The sequence below is a fragment of the Zootoca vivipara genome, chromosome 1 (genome assembly GCF_963506605.1).
Source record: "Zootoca vivipara chromosome 1, rZooViv1.1, whole genome shotgun sequence".
Classification (NCBI taxonomy): Eukaryota; Metazoa; Chordata; class Lepidosauria; order Squamata; family Lacertidae; genus Zootoca; species Zootoca vivipara.
In genome coordinates, this window is record NC_083276.1 from 66413979 (window position 1) to 66436900 (window position 22922).

A 22922-nucleotide genomic window follows, 5' to 3' on the forward strand; every position below is an offset into this window, starting at 1 on the left:
CTTACTTGACCTATATGAATGGCACAGTTCGTGCCCGAAGAAGAAAAGGTGGCCAAGAGTTTAAAAATAAATGACACCTAAAGGAAAGGGTAACCAGGCCAGATTTTACACCTGTTTCAGAAAAGTGTCGGATATAGAACAAAGTTTTTTTTAAATAAAAAAAATCTCACTTCCAGATGTGGAATCAAGGTAATAAGAAATAATCTAATATGACAGCACCTGCTAACTCCATTCCACTCACAGATAACATCAATGTTTCTCTTATATTTGTGGGAAATGTACTGCTGATACGAAGGTGTGCTCTAGGCAAAAGACTGTTGTATCAGGCTGAGTTTTTCACAGTGGTAAGCCCACTAAGGATGGTGAAGAAAGCATCAGGAATTAATTTGCCTCAACTTGTCAAAGCATAGCTGAATCTCATTAAGGACAAAATGAACACTAGTGGACAAAGACTGGGTTAAAAGAAAAACCAACCTCCCAAAAACATTTGCTTCGATTTATGCTTGCTTTTTTTTAAAAAAAAAATTAATCCAGATGTCAGTACTAAGAGGTTTCTTTTTTCTTCTTCAAAATAATAGGTAAATTAAGGAAAAATAGGAGAGAATAAAAGTTCTGATTCAAGAAACTACTGTAATTTGTTTTAGAATCTTTGCATTCTATGAACTCAAGGGATTCATTGGGCATAAGGACCACAAGCAAAAATCAGATATTGACATATTTGTTTCCAGGATTGTGCTTTCTCAGATGGATATTTTACAAAGGAGGTGAGAACTTACTATGTTAGTATGGAACAAGCTGTTATGGTTCTTTGAGCCACTGCATCTACACAAATCACAGGGATCACATGTAAAAACACCCCTGCACAGATTACTTCTGAGGCACCACATGGAAATCCATTCTCATGAACTTTTAACAAATTCCACACAGAAATTCCACTTGTCTGTGAGTGACTGAATACTGTTTGAATTTGTTTTCAGCTGTTTTTAATTTCTGTATGGGTTTTGCTGTTGTTTGTTTGTTTGTTTTTATTGAAAGGAGTGAGGAGAGGAGTTGAGGAGAGATGGGGGACCCAATCACAGTGTTTCAGGGTAAAGGTGGGTAGGGTGGGGCAGGTTGGGTAAGGGGCATATGGCACAGGGTTGAGAATTGATCTGGACCCTGCACTCATCATCTGAGGGTCTTCTTTGTGTGTTCCCTCTGTGAGACGCCTGGTGGCTTCCTGCTCGTGAAATGCTGTCCCCAGGGAAGCTCACTTGGCACTTTTATAACATATCTTTAGGCTAAGGTTACTGGATTTTCCCCCCAATGAATCCGGGGACACTTTTCAACTTCCTACTAAATAGATGGATTTCGTCAGGGGACTGATTTGGAAATCCGGGGACTCTCCCAGGGAAACAGGGGCGTCTGGTAACCTTACTTTAGGCACCCACCAGGCAAAGACATTCCCCTTCTCCCAGGGCTTTGGCTAATTAAACCATCGATGGCCTTTTAAACTGTCGCTGGGCAGTTTTTGTTTCTGTTTGTTATTATGGTATACATTTTATGTTTTTATATTGTAAACAGCCCTGTGATATTTGGATGAAGGGTGGGGTAGAAATTAAATAAATAATAATATCAACAAGAACATAGGGATATTTAAAATTTATTTCAAAGACTAGATGGCTTCCATTTTGTTTCATGGAACAGCAACTTGATAATCCCTTTAAGACCCATACCTCATATCAAGTGGCCTTTCCTTATTATTGAAGGCCTAAGCCTTGTACTGTGCTAGCTTGAGTATGAAGAAACTCTTTGGGGAAGCAGAATTTTGAAATTATATTACTTTTGCAACACATGTTAGCAAACTTTCTAGGTTCATTTTTTTTTTATGGAAGAAAAAGGGTAACTAAAATATTTACTTTTACTTGACCATCCCAATACAAATCCCAAGTGCACAGACAGTTATATTGATATACCGAACACTGACGTGTGTATACATGTGTACACAGGCATACATGTGTATGTGCTGCACTCAAGTAAACTTGAGCAAACACCACACTCAAACATGCATCTAGCTCAGGGGTAGGCAACCTAAGGCCCAGGGGCCGGATGCGGCCCAATCGTCTTCTCAATCCGGCCCGCGGATGGTCCGGGAATCAGCGTGTTTTTACATGAGTAGAATGTGCCCTTTTATTTAAAATGCATCTCTGGGTTATTTGTGGGGCATAGGAATTCGTTCATTCCCCCCCCCCCAAAAAAAAGTACGGCCCACCACATGGTCTGAGGGACAGAGGACCGGCCCACAGCTGTAAAGGTTGCTGACCCCTGATGTAGCTGGATGGTTTCACTGGTTATGGACAAGATCTGCTTTGAACTTGCTGAAAGTTTTTAAAACTGATATAAATCTGTCAAATATCTCGCTGTTCAAAATCAACATTTCCAGGGCAGCTAACATCTCCAGTCTCTGCCTTGTATTTCCTTGGCCTTTTCTGCAGGCACAAGATGTTGCAAGCAGAGACATGACTATTTTAGAGCAGACATGCACCCCTTTCTTTACAGAGAATGTGGTGCTCTCACTTCCATCTGCCACCATAGTAACTGTTAACTACAGGGGCTGTTATTTGTTGATAATGATCAGTGATTGAGCAATTCCCAATTTTTTGCAAGGTCTTTGCGTTTTTTTACAATCCTTCCTTCAACAAGAACAGGAGATGGCTTGGCCATCTGCATCATCTTTGTTTTGTCTTCAGTACATTTGGGGAAATGAAAATCATTTTAATAATCTGGATTAATTCTTTGGAAATCCAATAAAGTAAGGCAAAGCAGCTTCCACAATGTTGCATATACTTCTCAGATTCTTTAGGTTCTTTTCCTATAGATCACTCTCAAATGTGGGGCATCATTCACAATCAGACTCATTCGTGAAGGAAAACAAAAATTTTGTTTAAAATATTCATCCTCAAGTACAAATATATAAGAATTTGTATGTGAGTTGGGTCATCAGAAATACATGGTGTGTCTAATTGTAAATATTGCTTATTTAACCTTTTAAAAAAATAAATCCAGGGATGTAAGTCAAGCAATTTACACCTGGTTGCTTTATGTTCTCAGATTTCTCAGAGGAGAAAGCATTTGGTTCAGTTGATATACAGCTTCAATATACACAAATCAACATGTTTTATTGTCTGACCTTATCACTAAACGATGCATTCAATAACCAACACACAAGCCTATTTCTACAAATGCACTCTCATTAATAACACTCTGCACACATGCAAAACCTGTTTGCAAATAACCAAGGCAAACAAGAATGGCCAGCCTTTTAACAAATTCAGAAAATCAGTATGTAATTATCCAACTGAGCCCAATTAGTGATATAAAATTATTTAGCATCTGTATTTGAGAAAGAAAATAGAAGAATGCATTATAAAAAGGTAGCACTGAATCTTCTATAACTCTCCCTCAAGTACATATGGAGCAATTTATCATTTACATTTCAAGTCTGTGGTTTTAAGATTCCTCAACAGTTCAACCCACTGACTTTTGAACTATGCAAGGTAGCAACCCACGTCAGGAAGACCCCAATGGGTGGAGCCTACTACAGCAGATGCAATTTTCCTCCATGTCAACTGGATAAAGAAAGTCAGGTTGTGAGCAAGTGATTCTACAACAATTTGTTGTTTAGTCGTGTCCGACTCTTCGTGACCCCATGGACCAGAGCACGCCAGGCACTCCTGTCTTCCACTGCCTCTGCAACATTAGAATCACCCTAGTATATGGTTTTACCATGAAAGAAATCTCTATAGTTTGTGGTTGCCTTTTGAGAACTTTCAATTGCAGTAGAGTTGCACTATGTATCTGTTTAAAAAGGGTGCCTAGTAAAAACATAGTTTCATTCCAAAAAAACCCAAAAAAAACAAAAACAAAAACTCCACACCATTTACTTCCTTTTTGCACAGTTAGAAAAGGAGAAGTAACAAATAATGAATCCAATTAACTGAGAAGATTTCCTCTTTCTGTCTTAATCCTTACTACTTGCTGAAACAATGATGCCACTGGAAAAACCACAACTCTGAGCAATGGTGTAGTGTAGTGATAAAGAGCATGAGCAAATTTGTATACCCTTAGTTCAAATGTCACTTGAGTCCCCCATGTGTAATTTGGGCAGTATGTCTCTGACTACTGGTGGCTGGAGCACAAGAGTGCTATCAAGTTCATACCCTACTTGTATACATCTATCTGGCCACTGTGAGAACAGAATGCAGGATTGGACAGACCTTTGATCTGATCCAGCAGAGCTACTCTTGCGTTGTATTCTTAGCATTCCCCAACACTAAAGTGAAGTCTTGTTCCCACAGTTTAGCAGACCACTTCCAAGTTTTATCCTAGCCAATTCTATTAAATCATGTCCAATACCAACACTCCACTCTCTTTGGCAATTTCTTCTTTAGCAAAGTTAAGCCGTGAAAATAAAGGACCCAGCAATAAATTCTACTCAGTAATTTCCTTTTATAGTGTTCTCAACCATCTTCCCATAGTCTTTGGCTTGAGTGCATGTCCACCCTGTCCAAAAAAATAAAAGTCTCCTTTACCACTCATTGTTGTTGTTTAGTCGTTTAGTTGTGTCCAACTCTTCGTGACCCCATGGACCCTAGCGTGCCAGGCACTCCTGTCTTCCACTGCCTCCCGCAGTTTGGTCAAACTCATGTTGGTAGCTTCAAGAACACTGTCCAGCCATCTCGTCCTCTGTCGTCCCCTACTCCTTGTGCCCTCATTCTTTCCCAATATCAGGGTCTTTTCCAGGGAGTCTTCTCTTCTCATGAGGTGGCCAAAGTATTGGAGCCTCAGCTTCATGATCTGTCCTTCCAGTGAGCACTCAGGGCTCATAGACTCATAGAACTGTAGAGTTGGAAGGGACCACGAGGGTCATTCTAGTCTAACACCTTGCCAGAGGTGCCATCCATCCCTTAGGACTATGGGTGCCTGCCAACACAATTCGGATATGTGACATCACACTTACACGCCTGTTGCGGTGGCTGGCAGCTGCTCCTCTTCCTCCTCCTCTCCATAGCCAGCAACGCACCATTTTCTGGGGGAGGTGGAGGTGGAGGCAGAGTCTGTCTGCCTCCATGTCTGAGCTCCTCCCTGAGGAAAGGGTGCCTGGCTGGCTCGCTGCTTCTCTCTCAGAGGCAGCTGCCACCTGCTGGATTTTCTCATTGACTTTGTGGGTGCCCCACAATTATATTATTGTGGGTGCCCAAGCACCCACCCACCCACACACCCCTGGAGCTGGCTCCTATGCCCCCTGCAATGCAGGAACCTTTTGCCCAACGTGGGGCTTGAACCCACAACCCCAGAGATTAAGAGCCTCATGCTCTACCAATTGTGCTAACACAATCTGGTCTTATTTTTTAAAACTGTAACTTTTATAATTGCATAAGATTTCACACAATTACTTTTTAATCCATCACCTTATTCATTAAAATAATCTGAAACAGCAAGGACCATGATTACCAGAAGTAAATGTGGCTTAATGTCAGGTCATTAATTAAAATAATATGAAATTAAAAAGAGCTCTGATTTCTAGATGTTGCCCTGGCATTTGAAGTAGTGCCACTGCAAAGTCTGGCTTCCACATTAGCCTGTACTAGACTACACTGTTCTTGCTGACCTGCTCCTTACAGACACACTCAGCCTCTCCACCATGGTGCTATTAAGGGTACAACAGTTCTGCCTAAGGCCTTGGGGTTTTTAGCCCTATTTGCTTAATTTCAGCATATCTGGCTCACTGCCTACTTACTTGCTTTTAAAGAGGGGGGAAAGCTAGTTCTGCATTTAAGAAGTATTTTCTACTTGACTGCAAAAACTCAGGCAAATTGCAGTCATGACACAAGCAAAAGTACAGCAGAACTCTTCTGCTAGAATAGTTGTGTGCAAAATTTTGCAAAATAAATAAGTCTTTCAAAAAAGTATCCCATCACATGATCATTTTATGTGCAGCATAATTACCTAGTTCATGAGAAACAGTTTTAGAGCTGTGCTAAATTTTCACATTCATCTACACGGCAGAAAATGGGTATTTCAATGAGTGTGAAAAGTCCTTTGAAGAAAACTCTTTGTAGACTTGTGCTTTTTCGTGCCTTTTTGTGTAGCTTTGACATACTGCTGCATTACAGCGCAATTGTAACCACATCTACTCAGAAGTAAGTCCAACTGAATTCAATGGGGCCCATTCCCAGGTAAGTGGAGTTGGGATTTCAGCCCAAATTCTATTTTGGGGCTTCTTTCTTTGCTATGTAACACCAGCCAAAAGGGATCATGCAGTGAATGTGATGATACCTCAGTGCCGTGTATCCACCTAGATTTGGCAACATGACTACATAAGTGAGGACAAAGTCCACAAATTGCCCACAGTCTGAAAGGGAAGGAGGGAATACATATTGACTGTCAAGGCCATCAGGCCAGCATGCCTTTCTGGGTGGGCAAACTCAAGAGTGTTTTTCAAAGGGAGCAAAGGGGGGCTAATGAAAAGCGCCCTTCTGTTGTTGTTCAGTGCTAAAACTTAATAAACTGGTTTGTTTGTTTTTTAAAAAAGACAACTACAAAAGCACAGTGAAGGGATTGTGTAGTTTTCGAAGGTCCTTGCTCAAACAAGACTGCAGCCCTTTAACTCTCTCCTCCAACATTGCAATAAGAGGTGGCCTACATCTATACTAGAAAACTTTAATGTGAGTTTTTTCAAACCAATGGCACCCCATTCCTAACCTCCACATTTCAAGTGTAGATCGTATGAAATATTTTAATAAACAAACAAACATGACCAATGGAACACTGACCAAGTCAGTAAAAGAATACCAAAATTCATTAGGGAGGCAGCTTTGGAAGGGCAATATTTAAACACACAGGGGTTCTGGAAAACATAGTCACCAAGCTAAGGTAACACAGTGCTGTTGCATATCCTTCATTCATTCTCCACTTACCTAAGTAAAAGGAAGTTACAGGTCTGCAATGGGCCCTTATAAGTGGAACACATGGTTTTCAAGGAAAAGCTAATCGGCTGTTGGAGGCATTATGCCCCTGAATCACAGCTGAAGGGAATTGCAAGTGGGGAGAGTGCTCCTGTGCTCAGGCCCAGCTTCCAGACTTCCCACAGGCATCTAGTTGGCCACTGTAAGAACCAGATGCTGGACTAGATGGGCCTGATCCCACAGATCTCTTCTTGTGTTTTTAGGTGCAGAAATTTCCACTGTAGAAATGTTTAACCATATAGGGACATTCTTCACAATTTTGCGCGTCTGAAGTTGCAGCCATGAAACACCTGATTGTGGGTGGACCATTGCGTCCACATTCTATGCGTGTTTACTAGAAAGTCAGCCCAAGTAAACCGTCAGTGCCATTCACATGTGCAAGTCTGTGCATGTGTACACACCAGCCCCCTACAACTGTCACCTTAACATTTGGCGTAATGCACCATAAAGCAATTTTTCATCCTCCAGCGCTGCTCTTTCCCCGCTCCCATTTTCCATCATGGACCTATACGCGGCTGCACGTGTCCAAAAGCTGGGCAATGTCAGAGATTCAACTGGAGTTGCTGTTCCCAAAACATTCCCTGGCCGATTGCCATATGTTGCCTTCCTAAACATGTGCTCTGTTCTACACAGAGCCCTACCCTCCTCCCTTGTGACTCCCCAAACCAGCTATATCAAACTCTTTGCACTTGGAAATAGCATTCTCTTTTTGGGCACCTTTTACTGTCTTTTCTTCAGAGTCTTCATATATGCCCCACAGGTACTAATGCAGCAGCTTGTGCTTCTGCCTGCCTTGGAAAAATGAATGGCAATAGCCTGCCCATTTTCATTAATGCCCATTGTACTTCTGGAATACAGTGAGGAGCACAAATAGTAAGCAAGCACTGCCCATAAGCATCTTATCCAGCGTAGCTTCCTCATGTTGATTGTTATGTGCCCAAGTGGCGATATGCCCAAGGTGGGCCTGACATGACCAGCAGTCTTTGCTAAATTTGTGCATGGGTTCACCAAGGCCGGGGCTGGGAATCTATTTTCAATCTTAGCATTCAACTCCGGAATATATGATCTAAGAATGTATTAAAGTGCCCTGAGCAGGTGTATTTCTTCTGCCAGCAAAGGGTCGCAAGAAACATTTTGCATGAAACAAAAGGCCGCTTTTTGAGCAGGCAGGACCATAAGTAGACAGCCAATAACACTCTAGCAAACAAAGGTGCCACTTTCCCGGCACCTGGATAAGGCAAAGCACTTTGGGGCAACATCCTAGATTCTGGTACAATGCAGGAAAGGCAAAGGGCAATGTGAAGATAGGGCTTCATGTGGCAACCCAAACTGTGGTTTGCCTCTACACCTGAAAGTTCAAGCTGTGATTTAGGTTCCAAATGATGGTGGCTGCAAACTGGTTTGGCATGATGTCTGAACTTAACCTGAACCAAGGCACTCTGGCTACATCTCCCTAGCAAAACAGGCAAACCAGACTGTGCTGGTAGCAGCTGTCTACAAATCCCACTCTACGTTTTGCACATGGGTGGGAAAAGCCTTCCGGCAGCAGGTGCAAAGAGGTGCGAGAGCCCAGCCTTGCACTTGATAGCTATATAAGCCTTCTGGCAGCCTGCCAACCATGTGGGTCAGCCATCCTTTGAACCTGCCAGCTGTATTCAATATTTCAAAAACAGGTTGCTACAACAGCCCTTTGGCTAGTTATTTATTTCCACAACAATGGATAACCAAGGCAGGCCTCTAGACACCCTCATTAAAAAGTGCAGTTGGGGGGGGGGAGAATAGGCTCGACCCACATCCTCAAAAATCCTTTATAAGGATGGCAAAGAGGTGAGTTTTTCAACATGCGCAGAAGGTCAAATTTTCCCCTCCCAGAAAACTAGAGAGAAATACCACCTCACAGGAAACATATTGCTCACACTCAGTCCGCTCTTGGATGTATAGCTTGGGTATCATTGCTAGCAATCGATTTGCCATTTTGTTCTTCTCTCACTCTTTTTCTCTCAACCTTTGTTTCCCTTGTAGGAAGATGCACAGATTGTTAGGAGAAGAGATAAAGTCACTTTCCACCAGCAGGCAGAAAAGTGGGATGTTGGCATCCTGCAGAGGTTAGGGATATCATCTTCATAGCTGGGTCTGTGTATTTATTATCTATGTGTTTATTATTTAATCAGCTACTTCCATCACTTATTTATATTGCCCCTCATGTTTAGGGTTGCCAGATTCAATAGTGGACAGGACTTCTGTGCCTTTAATTGCCCTGCTCTCTTTTGAGTCTGGAAACCTTAAAGAGAAACCAGCAGACCCTTTGTTTAATTTCCAAGCAAAGGGTCTGCTGGTTTCTCTTTAAGGTTTCCAGACTCAAAAGAGAGCAGGGCAATTAAAGGCACAGAAGTCCTGTCCACTACTGAGTCTGGCAACCCTACTCATGTTTCTTCCCCTCCCCCTCCCCCCCCCGCCTTTACAAGAATGTGCTTCCATATCTATAGAATATCATGGAATCCATTTTCAGACATACTTCCACAGCAATAACAATGACAGGACACTGTAGATTCTGGCAACCCTACATGAAAATGCCCTCCGGCTGTTAGCTCCTACAACCTGAATCACAGAATCAAAGAACTGTAGAGTTGGAAGGGGCTACGATGATCATCTAGTCTAACCCCCCTGCAGTGCAGGAATCTTTCACTCAACATGGGGCTCGAACCCACAACCCCGAGATTAAGAGTCTCATTTTCTACCAACTAAGCTATCCCTCAGGTTCCATTTGTTGTTGTACTGCTTTAAAAATATTTTAACTGTTTTAGCAGCATGCTTATAGGCTGCCTTGAGACATATATCAAAGCTGAATCATAAATTAATTCAATAATGAATTATAAACACAGATCTACATAAACCCCTGCCTTGCAGAGACATCTTTAAAAAACCCCACATTGTGGTGATCTTTAATTGATATCCATTTTAAAACACATCCTACGCTATGACCAACAATGACATTTACCAAAACCAATATCATAGGTTATGTATTCAGCCTACATTTCCCTTGCAGTTATCGCTTGTCAGTGAAGCACCCTCTGTCACCAGTTCAGATTTATGTGGGCAGCCTTGTTTCATCTCCTCGTTGCTTATGTAGTTTAGCCCTGTTTTTAAGGTATCAGTTTACTATAAAAATAACTCTGCTGGCATTCACCAGGATTGTGAAACCTTGGAGACTGAGATAGAGGAGACAACACAAAGCATACAGAATATGGTTGCAACAGAAAACAACCAATAGGTGCCCAAAACAAATTTCTGCTAGTAATAATTTTGTTTTTTATTTCCTTTTATTTATGTCATCCTATTCTAAATATTCTGGGTTGCAATGTAATGTATGCCATTCATTCTTATGAGAATCTTGAATTACATCCAACTGAGGCCTGGATTTTATGGAACCTTCTTCCTCACAGAGCTTCTCCTCGTGGCTGTGCCATGAATGGGAATCCTGCAAGCAACTGCACAGGTGATTCTCATCCAGCCCCTTGGGTTGCTGTATTCAGGCATATACTACAGGCACACAATGTGCAATAGCACTAGAGAAAGTGGCACCTGTTGGTGTGAATGAATGAGAATTATAGAGGAAAAGAGCCTTGAGTGAGTTCACAATGACGGCCATCAATAGTTGCCAAATGATCACTCTGATGGAGGAATATTCACAACCATTTCAGTGGGCCAGCTTCCTTGGAGTTGCTGTGAAATTATCACCTGTTCTTGGGCAGTAGATATTGCCCAAAGTCACAGCTTGAGGGCCAATGTGGCTTGAGGGCCACATTGATGATTAGCCACCGCTCCAAGGGCCGCATGCCAGCACAAGTCCACTTACACCCATGCATGTGTGCAAACATACAGACCACAAGCACCATAGGGGGCATGTTCCCATTCTCTTGCTCACTCTCTCACACACAAACACTCCTCCCCACAGCATCACTGTAGAAGTGAGGAGAACTATCCCTGAAGAGGCAGTGTATCCAGTCCCACATTGCATCTCTGCTATAGGGAGTGAGAGGAGAAGTATCTCTTGATCTCCACAGGTTATTTTCTGATGATCAATGGAGAAAGGGAAACTCCAGTCTCCAGATCTTAAAGGGGGGTGATATGACTCAACATCACTCCTTACCCTTCACATTAGATCAGTCTGATAGGCAAGATATGACCTGAGTTGTTACATTATTGTGCTGGACTGAGTGGAGCAGTAACATCAGCTCCCCCAAGCACAGGTTCAGAACTTCTACTAGCTCCCTTCAACTGAACTATGAATGCAAGATGGGGAGCTATGTCACCTGCATACTGGTGACGCCCATGTTTAACCCATGGTTTAGCATTGTGAAGCTTTAAATGCAATCCTGCAACAAATGTAAACCATTTGTTGTAATGTAATGTAAACCATGATGCAGAGCAGCATCGTTCTGGGACCTTCACTCAAGAAACTACAAGGACTCTTTGGAAGAACTGCCTATGTATAATGAGAGTGAGTCAAAACAGCCTAGAAATTTCCGGAATGTTCTTTCTTAGAGCTATGGATGCTTTTAAGTAAGATGAATCTTCTCTCACAGCACACAGAAATGAGTTGTATGACCTTTTAAAAGGCTCTTTGTTTCTTCCTAATGTTTCAGAGTTTTCAGAAATCCCAAATTATATAATTCTAATATTTTCCATGATTTCCAAGGGAATCTGTTTTATGAGGTTTGTAACATTAAATATGCCTTCTATGTGGCTGGGACAGGGTGTGTCATTAGTGCCCCTGCCTCAGAGAATAGTGGACAATTAAACAACTCCCCTGTCTAGCGATTGGTATGAGCCAGTAAGCTGACTCCTATACTTCTTTAAAGCCCTAAATGGCCTCGGTCCTGTATACCTGAAGGAGCGTCTCCACCCCATCGTTCTGCCCGGACACTGAGGTCCAGTACCAAGGGCCTTCTGGCGGTTCCCTCGTTGCGAGAAGCCAAGTTGCAGGGAACCAGGCAGAGGGCCTTCTCGGTGGTGGCGCCCACCCTGTGGAACGCCCTCCCATCAGATGTCAAAGAGGAAAACAGCTACCAGATTTTTAGAAGACATCTGAAGGCAGCCCTGTTTAGGGAGGCTTTTAATGTTTAATAGATTATTTTTATTTCATTTTTCTGTTTAATAGATTTTTTTATTTCATTTTTCTGTTTAATAGATTTTTTTATTTCATTTTTCTGTTTAATAGATTATTTTATTTCATTTTTCTGTTGGAACCCGCCCAGAGTGGCTGGGGAAACCCAGCCAGATGGGCGGGGTATAAATAATAAATTATTATTACTATTATTATTACTATTATTATTGCTATTGCTGTACCTCCCGTTATTTTTGTGAGAAACAGATTCAAGCCCATACCATCATATGTCTTATGGAGAGAAGACATACAAACCTTTTAAACGCTTTCGGTTGTCTTATACATGACTTACATACGGTCACTTCATTTTTATCCCAAAATGCACATGTGTGTATTGAAAAACCATGATATGCAATGGCCCTCGGCTACTACTGCTCAGCTGCTAAAGCAGATGCTAGAATGTTATTTTATGAACACATCTTTTGTTCACTGTTTAAGACTTCACACTCCCACACACTTTAAAAGTATGCCTTAAAAAGGGGGGGGGGTTCTTGCACATCTGCAGCTACCACTGAAAGTAGCAGACAATGAAAAACCTGGCCTAAGATCAAACTGATATCCAAAATTATTCCCACATTGGAGGCAAACTGCAACCCTTGCTTAAACCCAATTTTACAATACAATGATCAGCTATTTCCATTCAGCATTCTCTTCCTTATTATTTGAGATTGTGCAGTTACTGTGCCAATCCACAGCACTATACTGTACTGGAACGCTTAATGGAAACATGTGTTATATGTACAAGTATACTACTGGGAAAAGGGATTTGATTTTACAAACTCAAGTGTGTGATTTTTTTAAAAAAATAAAACCTTTTTTAATACCTTGATGATTTGGCATCCACTATGGACCAGTAAATGCTTAATCTCAGCATCCTCCTCCCAGAAAGCTGCCTTTTGATTTTTAAGGAGTTTAGGCTTTTACAGTTGGCTCAGAATGGTTACAACCAGAGTGATTTGTATCACGAAGTTTCCCAGGCCCGCTTTAAAGAGTTTGCAGAGGCCCCTAAAATTCCCCTGGCCTTTTCTGTCTCTCATGAGATTTCTAACTAAGTATCTTGATACATCCCCTTTACTATCAACATATTATGAACTTGTCACAATTTATTCTTGTAACTCTCATAGAACTAGTTCTATAATATCCAGTGTCCAGTATACTCGCTATAATATTAGGTTTCAATGTGAAATAATAATATCTTGGGCATTTTGGCATTTGAACAGCTCAAATAATCTGGCTTTTGGCCGTTTCCTTTTGGTGTCCACCCTTATGTGGGTGAAGCGCTTTTTTTACGCTGTTGGGGGATTTTTTGCAGATTAACACTTTCAGTGCATATTTGTTTTGTTTTAATTTGTATTGTTGTTAATATATTTTGAATTAGACTCCTTATGTGTGAAGTGATTCAAAAACTGAATGAAGTGCACTGAGCCGAATTTTTCATCAATGACTTTCTCACCCATGCACTCAGGCACACAAAGCTAACCTTAGAAACACAAGTTCTACAATCAACTACTATTAATATAAACTGGGCGGGAGAGAGAAGTTAGGAAATGCTATTTCCAGCCATTTTGCCTTCACATCCTGGTCTATGACCCCATTGGGAGTTTCAATTGATTTTCCACACCAGGTGCTTCTTGCATAAAAAGAAACATTTTTTTAAAATCCAGCTTATTTCTACTGTATAAATTACCATTTAGAATTGATGATCTGTTCCTTCAATTCCATGGGCTTTGCCGCATCTAGGTATAGGATTATTTCAGTGTTTTCTACTGTATCTTTAAGGTGCATTACTTGAAATTGTAGGGTTTTTAAAATGTATTTTAAATTGTCGTAACACTTCCTGGGACCTTTGGCTGGGTAATAAAATAAGATAAAACATAATAATTCTTTAAATAAAATACAAACACTGTACAACAACATTTTATTCGCCTGCTTTTAAAATTAGATATCAGAATAAATGTGACATTAATAATGACAAGGAATTTTTAAATCCTGGCACACTCATCTAGTTCAGCCAAAATGCTAAACTATAGTTTAATCTAGCATTCATGACCCTTCAAGTTTGTGCATTCCGCCCTCCCCTCCTCTGGTGTAGCTTTTGCTTCTGTTATCAATCCATTATCATTTTGCCTGAGGGCCCAAAACTGTATTTAAACTTAGCTATGGTTCGGGGAAACACAACAGAACCGTAAACCATGTTCTGAAGTTGGTTTGTTTTCATAAACCATAGCTAAGAATCTGATGATGATTTACCTGCCCTTCACCCTAAGGTTCCAGGGCAGGTTACAGTTTAAAAGAAAACATTGAAACAGTTTAAAACAAATCATAATCAAAATAATAGTGTGGGTCCTATACTGTATATCTATATCTATTTATCTACATAGAGAGAGCAAACTGAGTTGGTGGACTGCCATTGAAAATGGAGGGGAGGGAAAGTGCATGACCCTATAGCTCAGGGGTCAGCACCCTTTTTCAGCCGTGGGCCGGTCCACCGTCTCTCAGACCATGTGGTGGGCTGGACTATGTTTTGAAAAAATAATAATGAACATAATTCCTATGCCCCACAAATAACCCAGAGGTGCATTTTAAATAAAAGGACACATTCTACTCATGTAAAAACATGCTGATTCCTGGACCGTCCGCAGGCCAGATTGAGAAGGCGACTGGGCCGCATCTGGCCCACGGACCTTAGGTTGCCTACTCCTGCTAAAGCTCATCATAGCTCATCATGTAGCACGAAACCACATGCTAATACTGTTTCTGACTGAGGTCACTGTGTACCTACAATCTTACACTCAGAGACCAGCCGAGATAAAACAGGCTAAGTGTAGCTTCGTTTAACACAGCCTCTATTATGCCTCTGAGTTCTAGCTGATAGGATGCAATAGTGGGTGAGGACTATTGCCTTCATGCCCTGCTTGGCCACTGTGGCAAACAAGATGGGCCCATTGGTTAGTTCAAGCACAACTCTTCTTATTTCCTGAGGGATCACCTCATAGCATTCTTGTAACAAGACCCACAACCACAGGGCAACTGACAGTCGTGCCCTCAGGCAATAGGCTATTTCCATGTGGTTGTGTTGTAGGCATGCCATGTGATGAACCATCAGAAAAGAACCCCACTTGAGATGCTTGCACCTAAGAAGCAGGTTGGTGTGGGTTACAGGGCTGGTAATAATGAGGGATAATCAATAAAGTGAACTAGTTTTACAACATAACCATCCTGGCTCCTGTCTAACAAATTGAGACAGAGGCTTTTGCTCGGAAATAAGATAGAGATGTTTATTCCAGGAAGTGACAGAATAGGCTTGGCAGCAGACAAAGTTAGGAGGAGCCACAATTCAGGGAACTGACCCTTGGGGGTGTCTTCCAACTCTACACTTCTATGGTTCTATGTCCCAACAACCTTTCCTGCCCCTCCCACCAAGCTGCGCTCACTCATGAGACTCTTCTGCCTTGCGGGAAAATTGAGGTGTAGGGGCAGGTGCATCTGCTCCCATCAAGCCTGGTTCTAGGTGACAAGACTGCAAGCTTCTGCCCAGGCACCTGAGTAAAACCCTCTCCAGCCTCCACCAAGGCTTCTTGCTCCATGGGAAGATCAGAGGAGGGAGGCAGCATCCTTGATCCTTCTTCCAAAGTGACTGACCTTGAGGGGTTAAGGAGAGATTCCCACCTCCTCCAGGGCAGGTTTTCTTCCCCCACGAGAACCTGCCAACCTAAACCCAATCCCAGCAGCACTATGGGACTAGTGACATTAATTATTATTATTATTATTATTATTATTAGACTCTCGGGAACATCTGATGTTGTCCTCTTCAAACAATCTTCTCTTTTAAAAAACAAACTCCTACCTCTTCTGCTGATTGAATAGGCATGCAAACATTCACAGGCTAACACAGATCCAAACTCCATTAGTTGGTTGTGTTTTTTTCATGGAGTTTTTGGCTGAAGCAATGTTGGCACAGGATTTGAAACTATTTTTGGAAGCTTTGAAAAACATCCCAGGCCTCTGCTTTTTATTATTTAACACACAATATCTTTCTTTCTATATATCAAGCAAGACAATGCTATCCACTCAAGTCCAACTAACTTTCACGTTACTGCAGGGCAAAAAAGAAATCATGATTGAGTACAGCTGGGGGGAGAGAGTCTTCAGAGAGCCTTGGTGCATTCAGAATAATTGAAGTTTTCCAGTTTCAAATCCCCAAGATTCTTATGGAAAGGCAAACCTTTTAAAGCGAGTTCAAACTGCAGATTATTTTTTGCCTCTAAACATTTCCTGTAAGGGCTAAGGCAAGTTAATGGGATTCTCTGAGGCTACTGCAAGCCTTCACACTTAAGACCCATTTAATTCCTGGGTCTACCCTAAGGAGCTCTTAAGAGCTGTCATTTAGTGTATACCTAAAAACATCATGTGGGATGTGACCCCAAGGCTAGCCTAAATTTGTAGACTTCGGCTTAAGTCTGTGGTTTGTTCAGTTATGGGCCATAAACAGCATTCTTGCTTCCATCGCTTCTCTTTCATTGAGTAGTGATGCTATGGCACTAGAAAGATTACATCATCAGTCATTAAACCAAGACACTATAATGCTTTTTTTCAACTTGAGAAAAAAATGCTGTTGGGCAATCCTGGTGCCTTTCCCCAGGAATTTACTGTGAGGAGAGAGACGGCTGAGATTGCTGATGTATTGCTCCCCAAGCTAAAACAGCTTTCCCTCCCAACCTTTCCAAACCAAAAAGAAGTATCCAAAATAAGGCGATTAGACACATTCGGGGGAGGGGTGGGGGGCTACCAATGGCTTATAGCGATGACAAGCATAAGCTACCTTCATGACCTATAAAGTCCTTTGGATTTAGGTGATGTTCTTGGAGCCCTTACCTGGGCTCCAAGATCTTCAGAGGAGGCCCTTTGCTCCTGCCACTTTCACAGGCACGCTTGGTTAGGGACACCTCCTCAAGTGACTGCTCCCAGACTTGGGAATGCCCTTCCTATTGAAATTAGATTGGCTCCCACCTTGTTGTCCTTCCACTGGCACTTGTTGTCCTTCCACTGGCAAGTTTGTCATAGGTATGAGCTTTCGTGTGCATGCACACTTCTTCAGATACTTCAGATCTAAATAATGGTGGTGATGGTGGCATGTCTCTAAATACTGGCCACTGAGGAACAACAGCAGGAGAGGGTTACTGCTCTCATGTCCTGCCTGTGGACTTCCCAGAAGCATCTGATTGGCTACCAAAGGAAACAGAATGCTGGACCTACAAAGGCCCTAGGCCTGATCCAGTTGGGCTCTTGTGTTCCCTGCAGCACTATTGTCACATAGAGGATGCTGCAGAGCTATCCCAGTTCCCAAGCAGCTGGGTCAGAATGGGTAACCAATGAAAGCTTCACTTTTTGTGGCAGAGAAACAACTAAGCAGAAGAAGAGAATTATTATGAAGGGGTATTGTGGACCAAGTGACGGCAGAATAATTATTGACAAACTTTCTTTGATCTAGCAGGAAATTGGAAAGATGTGCAGCAAATTGGTACCATAACACACTTTCCTTAAGCCTATAAATCTGGATAAGGTAAAAGGAACGAAGTATTGGGGTGGGTGGAAAACGAAGTCTAACACACTGGAGCTGTTCTTTTAAACTTAATTATAGGGTTTCTGAGGAGCTGCAGATTCAAACTTGACTAGTGTTCAAATGCATCCATCAAGTCCCAACTACACACATAAACCCACCAAAATATATATTACCCTGGCTCATAAATCAATACAGCAATTTGACTTCCTTGAAATTTTCAGGCCAATAGTTAATGATTATAACAGCATATTGCGGTCGTCACCAATCTGGCATCATCCAGATGTTCTGGACTACAATTCCCATCAGTCATGGCCAGTGCAGCTGTATAAGGCTACATGTAGGTACATTTGGATTTTTTAAAAATAGTGGCAGTTTATTTTTTTTCTTACAGAGGAAACCATCTGGTGAATGTATTTTACTTGTCTAGACTTTTCCAACTTAGACACTAATTGTATGATAAAATATTAACATACCGGTACTTAGTAAAGTAACCAGTTTAAGCCCTGGCATTATTCTGGAAATGTATACTGTCATGGATGTTAAGGTGACCCAAACAGGTGTGCTTTTATTGTTAGTCAGATCTTGCCAGAGACACAAACCTAGAGACACAGACAGACCCTTTTTGGGTTCCAACTCTTTGTCACACTCTAGCATTATCAATTATTGGAACAGAAGGTCCTCCTATCCAGATGGAACAGGCTCAGTCACATTAACTTCTACAGAACAAAAGAAATTGCTTCAATCAGCAATACCATTAGGGTGGAGAAACCTACTCTCTCTCAAAAAAAACCACAAAAAAACAGGAAGCACCTTTAGCTTCCCACCCTAACTCTAAGTAAAACACTACGTGTGGGGACACCATTGCAATGGGGCAAAACTTGTTCGTTCTTCCATTCCAGACATTGGGTGGGCCAGTGTCCAGAGAACAATACAGAAAAGTGATGCAACACATCTCCCATAGTTTCCAGAGTGCATAGATCTCTCTGTTCCTCTGGCACATACATGTACAATAACAGTAATAGAAAATGGCAGTGAGATAGTGCCATTCCCTCACTACCACCAAGTCTTGACAAAATTGGGAGAGGGGGAAATTAATTTATAAACAACTGCTGGATTCCACTGAGGAGAAGAAAAAGGATGGATACAGTGGTACCTCGGTTTTCAAATGTCTCCGTTGATGAACATTTCAGAACTCGAACGACGTAAACCCAGAAGTAAATGCTTCCATTTTCGAACACCTCGGAGGTGTTCCGTGGGGGGATCTGCGTGGCCCCCTCCGCGGAGCCAGAAATGAGGTTTCTGCGCCTCTCCGCCAGCGTGACAGACCGGAAGTCTGAACCCAGTCACATCTTTACCTGACCAGCACCTGGTGTCATGTGACTTCAGGTGTAGGGCAAGTGGGAGTGTCTGGGCCTTAAAAGCTTGGCAAGCCAAATCTGGGGCAGGGGACCTGGCCAGCCTAATTAGGTCTGTCGGCCAGAATTTCCCCACCAGTGGCTTACTGGGACTGTATGAATGCGATGTCTCACAGAGAGTTGCTCACAGTCGCTTTGGTATTCCCCCAGGTTATTTCCGCACCACAGTGAGCTATGCCAAGGTTTTGCTTAGGATGCCATCTAAATACGGGCTTGTGATTCAGTTCTCTCCTCAGTGACCATGAGCTGCGGCCAAGAACAAATGTTGGCTGATGCCAATGAACCTGGGTTACAGCAACACACTAAGTCAAACCATGGCTTCGCTCGGTGTGGCACGGAAGCAAAAATGACTGGGAAGGAGCAAAATGGGTGTGAGTTCCTCTCCAGAAGCCCCCACACTCATGTGGTCCTGGCATAATTGGTTTGCAATATTGTGCAAACCGGGCCAGCAGGGAACTTCTACCAGCTTTGCAGATGCAGCAAACATTTCCTATATTTATTGTGTTAAGCAACACTTTGGCTAGTCAAATTGAACTGTTTTCACTATTCTCATGTCCACAGTCTAACATATGAATAACTGCATATCAACAGATTTTTCTAAGAAACCTCATTAGTAGACCCCTGCAATGGCAGACTAAAGCAGGATCTTTATTAAATCTTTATCCAAGAAGATGCTATTCTTACTGAATTGATTATTCTTACTATTTGAGCATGAAATCCCCAGAGACACTATCAAATCCTCCTGATTTACTATAGGAAGTAAAAAGAAAGAAAGATAATGTTCCATAAGGCATGTCCTTATAAAGTCAATTCAATTCAATATTGTCTAACAGAAACATAAAATTGGTGGGGGGGGTTTAAGTATCCAAGAATGCCACAAAAATAACTATGCATTTTACCGAGAAAAGAATATATTTGGAGTCAATACTGTAACATAAACTATATTTGAAGTAGTGAATTATCATGGTACACTTGTTGAAGCTTTGTGGTCTACTCCTTAGGAGTTTTGTAGCACAGTGGTAGGCTAAACATGCCCAGCTCTTTTTCTCCGTAACACCTGAATCAGGAGAGGCTCTGCAAGCTCTGCCCCAGGGTCTTAATGCAGTGGTGGACTGGATGAGAGCCAACTGAGTTTGAACCCTAGGAGGATGGAGACTCTGTGGGTAGGTAGTCCCATGTCTGAAAGACAGACCAGTTGCCTGATGTAGACGGAGTACCACTCCCTCTAAAAGAGCAGGTACACAGTTAGTAGGTATTCCTGGACACAACTTTGTCATTGGTGCCTCAAATCTCTGTGGTGAGAAGTGCCTTGTACCAGCTTGCTTGCTTATTTATTTTATTTTATTTTTTTTTAAAAATCTATACTGCTGTATTGTTTTAAAAAAATCAAAGTGGTTTGCGGCAATAATACATAAACTATACAATAAATACTATATTGGAAAGTTAAAAACAGGCAGTAATTAATCATTGTGGAAAGATGTATCAATTGCCTGTGTAGGACTGGCAGAATAGGGAAGTTTTCAGCAGGAGTTAAAAAGATGACACAGAAAGTGCTTTCTGAATCATGGGCCTCTAATGCCACTGACATAGTGGCCCAACTGGCCTCAAGTCAGACACTTAGCGCTACTGCTCCTATGCTCTTCCAGTGGAGATTCAACAAGCCTCCTTGCTTTTGACTTTCAGACATCTCTTGAAGACGTCTCTCATTAGCCAATCGCCCCAATGATTACCCACATTTTTCATTATTTTTTAAACGGCATTTTTTGTTTCAACAATGGACACCACCCAGATATATGGCAGTATAAAAATAAATAAATTTTAATCTCAGTCTCATTTTCAGTGGCTTTCCTGGGTGTTGTTAAAGTCAACCTGTATGAAGACAGGCGCCGCTTGAAGCAGGTGCCTAATTGCACAGAGAGATGCTGACATTGTTTGGGTTCCTGGCAGAAACTCCACTGAAAGAATAATGTGTGAAGCCGTTTGGAACTAGCCCTGAACTGCTCCCATTAGAGGGAGTCTCACCCAACAAGTCAGTTCCAACAAACAACCCCCCCCCCCCGGAAAGAATACTCATTTCTCTCTCTCTCTCTCTCTCTCTCTCTCTCTCTCTCTCTCTCTCTCTCTCTCTCTCTCTCTCTCTCTCTCTCTCTCTCTATATATATATATATATATATATATATATGGTGCCGAGCCTTTCAGGAAGCTGGCAATCAAGCAGTGTTGGGGAAGAGAAGCAAATGCTAAACATACATATGGCTTAGGGGATGACGCTTTTTTGGAGGGGGAAGTAAGAGGCACTCAGGCAGCAGACCCACCTCCTCTCATTCCCTGTTCTTTACCATGGAACTTTGCAGGTGCTAAATAGCCTCTGCTGCCTGATCATTTTACACATGATTTAGCCCAATGATTAGCCTCTCTAATAAAATGAACCGGGCAGTTTTTGTTGTTGTTGTTCTTTTACTTCTGGTGGCATTACTGCTGAGGTGGCCAAAATTTGCTAGTCCTGAACTTGTGAACAATGTAAGCTCACTCTGAATGTCAAAGCGTAGAGGGCTGGAGCCAGCTGTTATCTTGGCACAGGAAAATGCACACACAGTTTTTCAGGCTGTAGTTACTACTCATAATACTGGGGTTTTTTATAAAAAAAAACCCTGCGATTTTCCTGTGATTTCAAACTAAAATATGGTACCTATGAGTAATATTTTGCATAGTAAGCTAAGCCATCATCTCTAACTTGCCAGGCCTTAGGTCTGGTTCAAATATGCATGTACATTCTTTTAATTTTTCTATGCTTTGTGACAGGCGAAATAATGCCATTTAAAATTGATGGATTTGAGGTGACGTAAGGAAACATGAAAATTATCTGTGATATTACTGTATATTTGTAATAGCCCACTCAAACATGCAAGTCATCATTTAAATCGTGGGGGTTTTTATAGTTTTGTTGGTTATTATGCTATGTATTCTTGTGTTTTCATACTGTAAAGCACCCTGTTATCCTAGGATGAAGGGTGGTATAATAATAATAATAATAATAATAATAATGCATTTATCTACAGATAACTTTTACAACTCCTTTCAAATATGGGCTTGGAAACTTTACAAGCAACAAGCCAAACAGAAACCTGAAGCACACAAGGTATTTTAACATGCTGAGACCTTATGCTGACAAAATACAAAATTGCAGTATCAGGCTAGTTGTCTGAAGTTACTAACAGTGCAATCCTAACCATCCGTACTCCACTATAAGTCCTATTTAATTCAAGTGGGCTTCCTCCCAGGTAAGTGTAGCTTGGGTTACTGCCTAAATAATGTTTACAACTCACACTCCTCTATAGACTACTGTCGATAGTTGCCTTTCCATTTTGTCCGATGAAGTAATTTATAACTTTGTTAGTTTGCTAATCTTATGCTAACAGAAGTTGATCTAATATGTGTTATCTCTCTTTCTCTATCCAAGAACTGTATCACACATTCCATGTAATCTGTAAGTGATATGTAGGCAGGTTCAATAAATCTGCTTGCAATTCCCCATTTCCCTTCTAGTGTGCAACTCCAGCTAAAATATGCTTTCCCTTCTGCAATTCAAGCTTTCGTAAAAATTATCTGTAAAAAGCACTAGCAGCTCCTCACTGCTAATTTCTTCAAACACCCAACAAGAACGGACAGCAACCACTTTATTCTCCATGGAGGAAACAAGGAACAAGTCTTGGATAATAAGCAAAAGTAAAAAAATTTGACCACTTTGTGTAGGTCATTGCTGTGATGAT

General features: G+C 41.7%; 1 protein-coding gene across 10 annotated transcripts in view; it reads right to left on the minus strand.

Moving 5' to 3' along the window:
- The window catches only part of TEAD1 (TEA domain transcription factor 1), a 168169-nt gene that overhangs the window by 98263 nt on the left and 46984 nt on the right, over positions 1-22922 (minus strand). The gene's annotated exons all lie outside the window — the stretch shown is intronic.